Source organism: Chlorocebus sabaeus, chromosome 13, assembly GCF_047675955.1.
Source record: "Chlorocebus sabaeus isolate Y175 chromosome 13, mChlSab1.0.hap1, whole genome shotgun sequence".
Lineage (NCBI taxonomy): Eukaryota > Metazoa > Chordata > Mammalia > Primates > Cercopithecidae > Chlorocebus > Chlorocebus sabaeus.
The window spans coordinates 82,945,961-82,958,963 of NC_132916.1; the positions used below are offsets into that span (position 1 = coordinate 82,945,961).

At 34.0% G+C, this 13,003-nt stretch overlaps 1 non-coding gene across 1 annotated transcript; it reads right to left on the minus strand.

Annotated features, from left to right (window-relative positions):
- Positions 1-8,893: 8,893 nt before the first annotated feature.
- LOC119625588 (small nucleolar RNA U3) lies at positions 8,894-9,103 on the minus strand. The gene has a single exon (XR_005241765.1). It is a non-coding gene; the product is annotated as a small nucleolar RNA U3 (small nucleolar RNA).
- Between the last annotated feature and the right edge of the window lie 3,900 nt (positions 9,104-13,003).

The window sequence follows — 13,003 nt, forward strand, 5'->3', positions numbered from 1 at the left end:
GCTCTCTGTCCTAAGCATGAAGAGAGAGGTATTCTCTGCCTAAGCTTTATAAAAGGCTTGGGTATCTCTGCCCTATATGATAGGCAAAATTACCTTGAACAATGTCCAAAGATAATTCTGGGAAGATGGTGGAGTAGGAAGCACCAGCAATCATTCTTTCTACCTCAATAGTAATTGCACTGGCAGAATCTGACTCTTGTAACTATTTTGGAAATCTGGAGCCTATTGAAGGCTTGCAACTCCCAGGGGAAGGCTTGGTAGGTCAATTTTAGCTCTCAGCATAGTAGCAAGCACTTATCCCTCATGTAGGGTAAGCAGCTGTGCATGCATTCCAGGAGCAGCTTGCATACAGTTAGTGGGAGCGAGGGTGGGCAAAAAGGACTCTGTTCTCCAAATATTAGGGAGCTGTGCTCTGATTGCTGATTGCTGCTTCTGAATACTGAGGTGCAGAAAAGGAGGTGAGCAGCCATTGTTCTTATACCTCCCTTATTGTTGCAAGCTCCCCATCCTATAGCTAAAGTGACTTCCAGGGGATTTAAAGGGTTGGCACCTATTCCTCCACTCCTTAATTTTTTCTGTTTCCTCCTTTTTTAGGAGCCAGATATTTAAGACTAAGACATTCACAAATAACAGCATACACAGGAAAATTAGAAAGTGACCATACTTGCCAGGAAAAGGCACAGACTCAGGAAACACCTGAGAAAACCTTAAGTTTACATCACAGACTGATCCTTAGCACAGAGACAGCATACAACAATTTAAAAAGAATAAACAAAAACAACAAATAGCAAACTCTGGGGAAGGGAAAGAATATGATTTCCTGAATTGCCACATTATTAGATTCAAATGTCCAGTTCTTGCCAAAAAAAAAAAAAAAAAAAAATCACAAGACACACAAAAAAACAGAAAAATATGGTCCACTCAAAGAAAAAATAAACTATGGAAATTGTTCCTGACAAAGAACAGAAAGCATATCTACTAGATAAAGATTTTGAAAAATTGTCTTAAATATACTCAAATAATTAAAGATGGGGAGAAAGCTAAGAAAACAATATATGAACAAAATGAAAATGTCAACAAAAAGGTAGAAAACCTATAAATTAACCAAAAAAAAAATTATAGAGCTGGAAAATACAATGGTTAAAATGAAAAAAAAATTACTAGAAGATTCAAAGGCAGATTTGAGTAGGGAGAAGAAGGAATCAGTGACCTTGAAGACAGGACACTGGAAATTATCAAGTCTGAAAAATAGAAAAAAAGTTTGAGGAAAAGTGAACTAAACCTGAGAAATTTGTGGAACACCATTAAGCAGATATCAACATAAAAATTGCAGGAGTCCCAAAGGAGAAAAGACAAAGTTCCAGAGAGAATATTTTTAAAAAATAGTAGAGAAACATTTTCTAAATTTGATGAAAGATATGAATATAAACATCCAAAGAGCTCAACAAACTGTAGATAAGATGAACTCAAGGACACCTACATGGAGAAACATATAATCAAACTTTTACAAGCCAAAGATGGAGAATCTTGAAAACAGCAAGTGGGAAGTAACTTGTCATATATAAGAGTATCTCAACAAAATTATGAGATTTCTCATTAGAAACATTGGAGGACAGAAGGCAGTGGGCAAATATTTCAAAGTTCTGCTTGGAAAAATACTGTCAATCAGTAGTCTTGTATCTAGAAAAATTGTCCTTCATAAATGAGGGAGGAATTAAGAAATTTACAAGTAAGCAAAAGCTAGGGAGGTTTTTGTTTGTTTGTTTCTTTGTTTTGTCATGTTTAAGGGAGTCCTGCTGGGTGAAATAAAAGGACACTAGACATTAACTTGAAGTCATATGAAGAAATAAATATCTCAACAAAAGTAACACATGGATAATCAGGAAAGCTAATATTATTATAACAATCATCTGTAATGACAATTTTTGTTTTCTATATGATCTAATATATTATTCCATTTAAAAAATTTAGTCTCAAAGCTAATACTATTGTAATTTTGGTTCATAACTCTATGTTTTGTTTTCTACATACATCAAGAAATAATGAATTGTATTTCTTTATGTTTGGAGCACACAATGTAATATTGTAATAACAAAAAGTGGTGATAAAGCTGATAAAGGAGCAATGTTTGTGTTTTGAAGTTAAGCTGATGTAAATTTAAATTGCAGTGTTATAACTTTATGTTGTTAAATGTAATTGCCATGATAACCACAAAGAAAATAGCTATAGAATACAAACAGAAGAAAATAAAAAAGAACTTTAAATGTTTACTTCAAAAAAAATCAACTAAACACAAAGGAGAAGAGAAATGCAGAAAATGAGGGACAGAAAAGCTGTAAGGCATATAGAAAACAAATAGGAAGGTGACAGATGTAAGTTTCTATTTATCAGCAGTTGCTTCATTTTATTTAATTAATTAATTAATTTATTTATTTATTTATTTATTTATTTATTTATGGGGGGTGTGGGGTAAAGTCTCTTTGTCACCCAGACTGGAGTGCAGTGGCACGATCTTGGCTCACTGCAACCTCCGCCTTTCAGATTCAAGTGATTCTCCTATCTCAGCCTCCCGAGTAGCTGGGATTACAGGCACGCACCACCACACCTGGCTCAATTTTGTATCTTTGGTAGAGATGGGGCTTCACCATTTTGGCCAGGCTGCTCTTGAACTCCTGGCCTCAAGTGATTCTCAGCCTTCCAAAGTGCTGGCATTATAGGTGTGAGTAACTGTGCCCAGCCTCAGCAAGTACTTTAAATGAAAATAATTTAAAATATCCAATGAAAAGACAGAGATTTGCAGAACAGATTAAAAAACCATAATCCAACTGCCTGCTTCCTACATTTGAATTAAATTTACATCCAAAGACACAAATAGATTAAAAGTAAAGGATGAGAACAGATATTTCATGCAGATAGTAACCAAAAGAGAGCAAGATGACTATAATAATATTAGACAAAATATGCTTTAAATTTTAAAAAATGGAAAAGACAAAGAAGGACATTTTATGTTATAAAAGTTTTAATACAACAAGAAGCTATCACAATTATAAACATGTACATACCTAATGACAGACCATCAAAATATATTTAAAAAACTGACAGAATTGAAGGGAGAACTGGTTCTACAATAATAGTTGGAGACGTAAAATCAAATTCTCAATGTATAGAACAACCAGGGAGAAGTAAGGAAATACATGAGTTGTACAACACAGTATGCCAACAAGATCTAACAGATATACTGCCCACTCTACCCCAAAACAAAAACAGACACATTCTTCTCAAGCCCACATACGACATTTTCCAGGATAGACTATGTTAGGCCACAGATGAAGTCTCAATAGATATTAAAAGATATAATTCATACAAAGTATCTTCTTTGACCAGAATAAGATGAAGTATGAAATCAATAAAAGAAACGAAAGAGGAAAATTCACAAATTTGTGGAAACCAATTAATACATTCTTAAACACAATGGATGAAAGAAAAAAATCGCATGAAAAATTAAAGAAAAACTAAGAGATGAATGAAAACATAATCACAAGATACCAAAACTTATGGAACACAGTGAGTGCAAAGGGTAAAATTTACAGTATAAATGCCTATGTTAAAAATCAAGAAAAATCTCAAATCAACAACCAAACTTTACAATTTAAGGAACTAGCAAAAGAAAAGCAAGATACACCCAGTGCTAGCGGAAGAAAGGAAATAAGGCAGAGTAGAGCAGGAGTGAACAAAATAGAGAACAGAAAAGCAGTGGAGAATATGATGAAACCCAAAACCAATGAAATCAAAGCACCAAAGCTAGTTCTTTGAAGTGGTCAACAAAACCGAGAAACCTTTTAGCTAGCTAATAAGAACAAAGAGTAGGACTCAAATTGCTAAAATCTGAAATAAAAGTGGAATATTACTACGAATTCTATAGAAACAAAAAGGATTGTAAGAGTGTATTATGAACAATTGTATGCCAACAAATTTGATAACCTAGAGGAAATGAATCAATTTCTAGAAATATAAGACCTACCGAGGTTAAATTACAAATAAATTAAAATATGAATAGACCTGTAACTAGTGAGAAGATTGAATTAATAATTTAAAAAATCCTAATAAAGAAAGCTCTTGACCTGATGGCTTCACTGGTGAATGCTACCAAATATTTTAAGACGCACTAATACCAATCCTTTATAAATTTTTCAGAATATTGAAGAGGAGAGAACACTTTCTAACTCATTCTATGAGACCAGTATTTTCCAGATACCCAAGCCAGACAAAGACACTACACAAAAAGAAAACTATAGGTATCCTTAATAAACATTAATATAAAAAATCTTCAATAAAATACCAGCATATTGAATTCAGCAGTGAATTAAGAGGATTACACCCCATGACCAAATGGGATTTATTCCTGGAATGATCTCTACATATAAAAATTGACCACTATAATGCATTACATTGAGAGAATGAAGAAAAAAACCCATATAATCATCTCAGTTGATTTAGAAAAAGCATTTGACAAAATTTAACAACTTTTCATGATACAAAAACTAAACAAATTAGGAATAGAAGAAAATTATCTCAATATAATAAAAGTCATGCAAATCCTGCTGGTAACAGCATACTCAAATGGTGAAAGAATGAAAGCTTTTCCTCTAAAAACATGACAAGGCAAGGATGCCTGCTTTTACCAATTCTATACTGGAAGTTTTAGCCAGAGCAATCAGGAAAGAAAAAGAAATAAAAGGCACCTACATTGAACAGGTAGAAATAAACATCTCTATTTGCAGATTATATGATCTCATATATAGAACTATATAAAAAAATCCCTAAAGTTTGAACTAATAAATCAATTCAGCAAAGCAACAGGATATATAGTCCACACACAAAAGTCAGTCACATTTCTATATACTAAAAATGCACAATCTGAAAAGAAAAGTTTTTTTAAAATTGAATTTATAATATCATCAAAACCAACAAAATACTTAGGAATTAACCATGGAGGCAAAAGACTTGTCTCAGTCTGTTTGGGCTGTTATAACAAAATGCCATAAAGTAAGTAGCTTGTAAACAACAGACATTTATTTTTCCCAGCTTTGGAGGCTGGGAAATCCAAGACAGAAGCACTAGCAGATTCTGTTTGGTTAGGGCCTGCTTTCCCATTTGTGAAAGTCCTCTTGCTGAATCCTCACATGGCTAAATGAGAAAACTCTGGTCTCTTCAGCCCCTCATAAGGGCACTAATCTCATTGACGAGTACTCCATCCTCATGATCTAATCACCTCCTAAAGGCCTCACTTTCTAATATCATCACATGGGGGATTAGGTTTCAACACACAAAGTTTGGGGTCACACGTTCAGACTGTAGCATTTGTACAATAAAAATTACAAAACATTGTAATTTTTTTGTAAGAAAAAAATACATTGTAAGAAATAAAGAATTCAAAAATAAATGTAAGCACACCCCATGCTCATGGATTGGAAGACTTAATCCCATTCAGATTTCAATAGTACCCAAAGCAATCTACAGACTTAATGTAATCCCTATCAAAATCCCAATGGTATTTTTACAAAAATAGAAAAACTCATCTAAAAATTCATGTGAAATCTCAGGGACTCTGAATAATCAAAATGACCTTGAAAAGAGCAAAGATGGAGGACTCAAACTTTCTGATTTCAAAATTTTCTACAAAGCTATCGTAATAAAAAAAAGTATAGTACTGGCATAAAGACAGAGAGATAGAGCAATGGAAAATAATAGAAAACTCAAAAATAAACCATCACATATATGGTCAAATAGTTTTTGACAAGGGGGCCAAGGCCATTAAATGAGGTAAAGGAACAATCAGTGCTTGGAAAACTAGATATCTATATATCTCTATCTATCTATCTATCTATCTATCTATCTATCTATCTATCTATCTATCTATCTATCTGTCTGTCTGTCTGTCTGTCTATCTATCTATCTATCTATCTATCTATCTATCTATCTATCTATAAAGTGAAGTCAGACGCTCAACACCATATACAAAAATTAAAATAAAAAATCAAAATGGTTCAAGGACCTAAATGTAAGGACTAAAATTATAATAAGCAGTAGAAAATATAGTGTGGTTGACGGGGGCTGGAGTATGGAGGAATGGGGAGTTATTGTTTCATGGTTATAGAATTTCAGTTTTACAAGATGAAAAGAGTTCTGAAGGTAGGTGGTGGTGATGGTTGCACAACATCATGAATGTATCTAGTATTATTGAACTATTACTTACAAATGTCAAGATGCTCATTTTTTTTTTATGCGTAGCTCACCACAATAAAAAACTTGGGCAAAATCACCTTAAACAATTCTCCAACCCCAATTTTATGGCTTATGCAAGCCCTAAAACCTCACTTAAGATTCAAGAACTCTGATGATTCCAATGTTCAGGCACTTTTGTAAGTGTGGGGTTTCCCTTTACTCCTTTCGTCTTCATCTTCTAACCTGTGTGTAGTCTATGTATTATCACAACGTGTCGACAATCCCCTTAGGTGCTTTCACAAGATATCTCCTTGTACCAAACATTTCATAAACTTTATGGAATAACTGGAATGAGAAGGTGTCAATGTTGATCTTCTAAGGTCCCCCAGGCTTTATTAATACTTCTCCTATTTGTACTGATGTTCACATGTTATTTTTAAATTGCGTAAACCAAATATGAAGAACTCAGTAGATAATAGAAAAATTGATATTTTCCTTTTCATTTTAAAATCCTCCAAGATTATCTCAAATTACTTAATTTGGACTCTTTAAGTAATCATAGATTAACGTAGAAATATTTTAATCTAAAAATTCTGTTCTTAAGGATATATAAATACTTTTTTTCTTTTAGCTCATTTTATGGAAACAGTTAAATACATTTTTGCAAACTATTGAAGGTATCTTAAAAAGGCTGGGAAGAGGTATGATATATACAGCAATATTGTAAAACAAATCATTTTTTACCCTTTTATAGAGACTACTGTGACATATAATTTTTAAAGAGTTTAATGAGTTCGGGGATTTCAAATGTTAACCACTGCCATATTTGGAGCTGCCAGTACCAAATATTTTTAAAGTGACTACTTTTATTTTTTCTTTTCTCTGTGACTACACTTAAGACATTGCAGAAGAAATTGTCATCAATAAGAATATAACTTTTTAAATATCAATAAGAAAAAAATAATTTTGAGAATACATCATACTCAGTATTAAACATAATACAAGCTGGACAGAAAGATTGAGAGATCTTGAAAGTGCAGTGCGGTAATGTCCAGTTTGAAGAACTTTTGGCCCAATGGAATTAATTGGGCCGTTCTTCTTTCTCTCTTTCTCCCTGCACCCCTGTCCCTCGTGAAAGGGTAAGATAAAAAATATTTCTTCCTTGAAACTTTTCTGGAACTTACTGATAGATACATCTTGAATTAGAGTTTTCTTTGAAAAAAATTGTTGATTCAATCTTCTGGACTATACAGTGTTTCAATTTCCTTTTTAGACAGACACTTTGGTATGTTTTATAAGTATCTGAAACATTCATATTGATTGGTATAAAGTTTTTTCTTTTAAAAAATATTGATTGATTGATTGATTGAGACGGAGTTTTACTCTTGTTGCCCAAGCTGGGGTGCAATGGCACCATCTCGGCTCACTGAAACCTCCACCTCCCGGGTTCAAGCAATTCTCCTGCCTCAGCCTCCCAAGTAGCTGGGCTTATAGGCACCTGCCACTGTGTCCAGCTAAGTTTTGGATTTTGGTAGAGACGGGGTTTCACCATGTTGGCCAGGCTGTTCTTGGACTCTTGACCTCAGGTGATCCACCCGCCTCAGCCTCCCAAACTGCTGGGATTTTAGGTGTGGACCATTGTGCCCAGCCAAAGTTTATATGTATATATATATATATATGTTCTTTTAATGTCTATAGCATTTGCAGTTGTGTGCTCTATTTCATTACTGATGTTGCTTACTCATCTTTTTTTTCTAATTTAGTTTCTGCTGAGTTAGACAATTTTATTAACAATATGCAAAAATAAAATTTGTGTTCTGTTGATCCTTTCCATCGTATTTGTTTGTTTCATCACTTTCTGCTCTTAATAAAGTTTCTCTTCATTCTATTTCCTGGGTTTATCTGTTATAATTTTTCTAACTTCTTGAGATGGATCCTTACCTCATTAGTTTTCAGGTTTCTTTCTCTATAATGTATTGTTTAAGATTTTAAATCTTCCCCTAAATATGGTTTTAGCTGCATTTACAAAGATTAGAAAAGATGGGAACATCACACACTAGGGCCTGTCGTGGGGTGGAGGGATGGGGGAGGGATAGCATTAGGAAAAGTACCTAATGTAAATGATAAGTCAATGGATGTAGCAAACCAACACAGCACATGTATACATATGTAACAAACCTGTACGTTGTGTACATGTATCCTAGAACTTAAAGCATAATAAATAAAGAAAGAAAAAGTTTAGATGAAAGTATTTTATAATTTCTGGGTTTTTTAAAAGTGTTGTTTCATGAGTACTTTCAAATACAATTTTAAATTTATAAATACAGGACATTTTAAAAAGTTGTTTCATTATTTCTAACTTAATTGTTTTGTGATGAGAGAATATTATACTATATCAGTCTTCTAATAATTATTGAGATTTTGTGGTCAAGTACAAAATCAGTTTTTGTAAGTGGTCCAGGTGTGCTAAAAACTAGAGTTCATTATTCTATTATTGCGGTTGTGTTTGTATGTTCATGCTTTCTATAAACTCGCTGATGTTTTTTGTCTGATTGTTTTGTTAATTACTGAGAGTTATGTTAAAATTTTCCACTCTGATGATAGTCTATTTTGGTTTGCAAATTTAGAGTGGTTTTGTTTTTGTTTTTTGCTTTCATAAATGGAAATTGCTCAGGCTGACTGCCTTCTCTCTGTCTTACTCTAAGTAAGAAAAGCAAGGTCATCATTAGCAAATGGCAATTGCAGCACAGCAACACCAAGAGTCCACCTCACACTTAGGACAGAATGCTGCACCTCCTCTTTGTGGCTTCTGGTACACCACATGTTAAGAGACGCTTTTCTAGTAGGAACTAAAGAAATGATTCCTGAAAGGAGTCTTTGTATATTCTTTCTTTATTCATTTTAAGGCTGTGTATTTCAAAATATATGAATTCAACTCGTACTATTCTGATGAGTTACAAACTTTATATTGTTACAAGACTCTATTTACTTCTTCCAAAACATTTATCCAATATCACCTTTTTTGAGATTAATATTTGCATGATATATCTTTACTTGATCTTTATAATTCTATATCAATCTAATACTCACTATTGTCTTTGGCTATTCTTGGTGTTGTTTTCTCTTTGTCTTTTATTTTCTGTAATTTCACTAAAATATTTAAAAGTTTGGATTTATTTTTCTTTAACATACTTGGAATTTGATGGATGTTTTGTTTGGATCTGATGTATGTTCTTGTTTTCTCTTTAAATATTTTTCTGCCCTTTCTGTTTCCAAGCTGAAGTTAAATGTATTTTGAATCATCTAACTTTCATTTATATCTCTCAGTCTCTTTCTTATATTTTCCACCTATTTTTTTCTCTCTGTGCTATTTTCAGAATTCTCCTGGCTCAGCTTCCAATTTACTAATTCTCTCTTCTTTTATGACTGATCTGCTGCCACATTCATTCACTCAGTTTTAAATTTTAGTTACTGCAACTTTTACTTCTACAATTTTACTTTTCTTATAATATGGTATACATTTAAAAAACACTTTCTGTTATATTCTGATAACTTTAAGTTGCTTTTTCCTCCCCCTTGGCCCCAATAGAATATGCTTGTTTTTTCGTTTTTGTTTTTGTTTTTTATTTTTCTAGATAGAATCTCACTCCCTCACCCAGGCTGGAGTGCAGAATCATGATCTCAGCTCCCTGCAACCTCTGCCTCCTGGGTTTAGGTGATTATTCTGCCTCAGCCTCCCAAGTAACTGGAATTATCGCTGCATGCCACCACACCCAGATGATTTTTGTAATTTTATTAGAGATGGGGTTTCACCATGTTGGCCAGGCTGGTCTCGAACTCCTGACTTCAAGTGATCTGCCCACCTCGGCCTCCCAAAGTGCTGGGATTATAAGCATGGGCCACCTCACCCAGCTGAGTTCGTTTTTGTTTTCTTGATAAAGCAAACAATTTGTGTCTGATAATCTGATTTTCTCAAGCATATTTTGGTCTGTTTCTACTTTCTGTTGTTCCTGCTAGATCTCACACATATTGCCTTGTTTTCTATTGTGTATGATGATATTTTACCATCTAATTTATTTCCATAAAAATTACTTGTGAAGATTTGGGGAGGGCTAAAATAGAGGTAGTATTCTCCAGAGAGGCAATACATTCATTTCTTCCAAGTGCTCAATGATATGAACAACCCAGGATCACTTTAAGCTAAATGTATGAATGGAGATAAATTATTGACAATCCTGATGAGATAAATCAAGCTCAATAACACTATGAGGGTTTCAGGTGCTTATAGTCACTAGTGGCTAAGTGGCTTAGATCTTTTATTGTCTCTCTTGTTTTTATTCTCTTTCAGATTGTGGGCTGAGCATTTTTAAATATTTCATCATATTCATGCTGCCTTTGTGAGGATTATTGTTTCTAACATTGTTTACACTTGTTTTTGGTTAAGGAATTGTTAAAAAAAAAACAAAAACAAAAACCCTTACTGGAGACTGGCAATCAGAAATATGAATATTTTTACTGCAGCCATCCTTTTACTATTCATTTCTAATTTTATGGCATCATGACCAGGAAGCATAATCTATACACAGTTGAATCTTTTAAGTTTATTAAGGTTTTATTTATGGTTTAATACATAATTAATTTTTGTGACTATTTAACTTGTTCATCAAAAACAAGCATGTTCTTTGTTACATGCAATGTCTCATTTATATGACAAAGTTTTGATGGTGAGAAAATGTTCAAATACAAACATTAATATGAATACAATATTAATATAAATATTACTTTTACTAAAATAATGAAGAAAATATTCCATTAAGGAACTTAGCAGAAACATTTTCTACAATGGTTTCAATATAAAGCCACTGTATAAAAACGTTGCATATAAGTTATTTCTTCAAAGAGCAGATTGGGTCACACTATTATTCATAAATCAGAAAGTATTCCTTATTTTATTGCCTGGCATATGTTTGTCACTTTATTATATAACAGGAGCTAGATCAAAGAAGTACTTGGCTCTAATCTTCTGGGAATATAAAAATTAGCAAAAGAAAAAAGTATTATTATTTCTAAAAATTAAAATATTGCTATATAATACCTAATAATGCATAGCAAATTTCAGGATGTTTGCTTCAGGATATAAGTGCAGCAGAAATTTAATGAATACTTGAGCATTTAGGCAAATAATTATGGATTAAGCAGATGGAGAATTGGGCCTTGAAAAATGAACGGACTTTGGATAAGAGCAGGCAGAAGTAATATATGTATCTATTTTAAGCTAAATAAGAGTTCATCCTGATGTCTTCGACTCTACTCAATTACCAGATCATTCTAGATTTGTTTTCTTGCATCTGTAAACTTCTACTTGAACAGAGAGAAGTCTGGCTCCCAACATCCCTATCATTTACGTAACTGTTCAATTCTAGTAGGTATATACCTTTCTCAACTGGAGGACTGTGATGGTTAATACTGAGTGTCAACTTGATAGGATTGAAGGATACAAAGTATTGCTCCTGGGTGTGTCCCTGAGGGTGTTGTCAAAGGAGATTAACATTTGAGTCAGTGGGCTAGGAAAGGCAGACCTACCCCTCTGGGTGGGCACAATCGAGACAGCTGCCACTGCGGCTAGAATATAAGCAGGCAGAATAATGTGAAAAGAGAGACTGGCCTAACCTCCCAGCCTACATCTTTCCCCCGTGCTTGACGCTTCCTGCCCTCAAACATCGGACTTCAAGTTCTTCAGTTTTGGAACTCAGACTGCCTCTCCTTGCCCTTCAGCCTGCAGATGGCCTATTGTGGAACCTTGTGATCATGTGACTCTCTAGTATTGTAGTATACAGATGCCACATCTTTTATAATTGTCCCACTGTTCTTGAATATTCTTTTTCTTTTTTTCACTGCATTTCAGTTTGAGGAGTTGCTATGTATGTAACTTCAAACTCATTATTCTTTCCTTATTTAGTCCAGTCTTCTGATGAAGACAAATTATTTGCTGCTCTGTCAACAAAAATATCATAAAGGAAATGATGGTATGAAGCAGGGCACTGGGATAAAAAAGAGAAAGATCACAAGGCTTAGTGGACCTAAAGCAGAGTTTCATTTATTATCTGTTGCCACAGAAGAGGGCATTTTAAAATCTCATATTGGCCAGGAGCGGTGGCTCACGCCTGTAATCCCAGCACTTTGGGAGGCGGAGGCGGGTGGATCACGAGGTCAGGAGATGGAGACCATCCTGACTAAGAAGGTGAAACCCCGTCTCCACTAACAATAAAAATGATTAGCCGGGCGAGGTGGCGGGCGCCTGTAGTACCAGCTACTCAGGAGGCTGAGGCAGGAGAATGGCGGCAACCCAGGAGGCGGAGCTTCCAGTGAGCCGAGATCGCGCCACTGCACTCCAGCCTGGGTGATAGAGCGAGACTCCGTCTCAAAAAAAAAAAAAAAAAAAAAAAAAAAAAAAAAAAAAAACAAAAAAAACAAAAACAAAAAAACACCTTATATTGTCCATGTTCATGTCCTATAAAAGCAGATTTATCTTTCAGTGATTAGACTCTACTTAACAAGTTCACAAGGTTGATGGATAAAAGCTGTAATGCTGATTTGCAAATATGAAATTGTCAGAGAGATGGAAATTCTAAAACTCATGTATGTATAAGTATTATTACCTGCCTATATATCTGCTTACTTGGAAAACTAATTCTTATCCAGAAAATTGCTTGGTAAACACATATCATAAGAAAGGGGCATGCCCACTTTCCCAGGATTGCCATAATAACTTACCAAA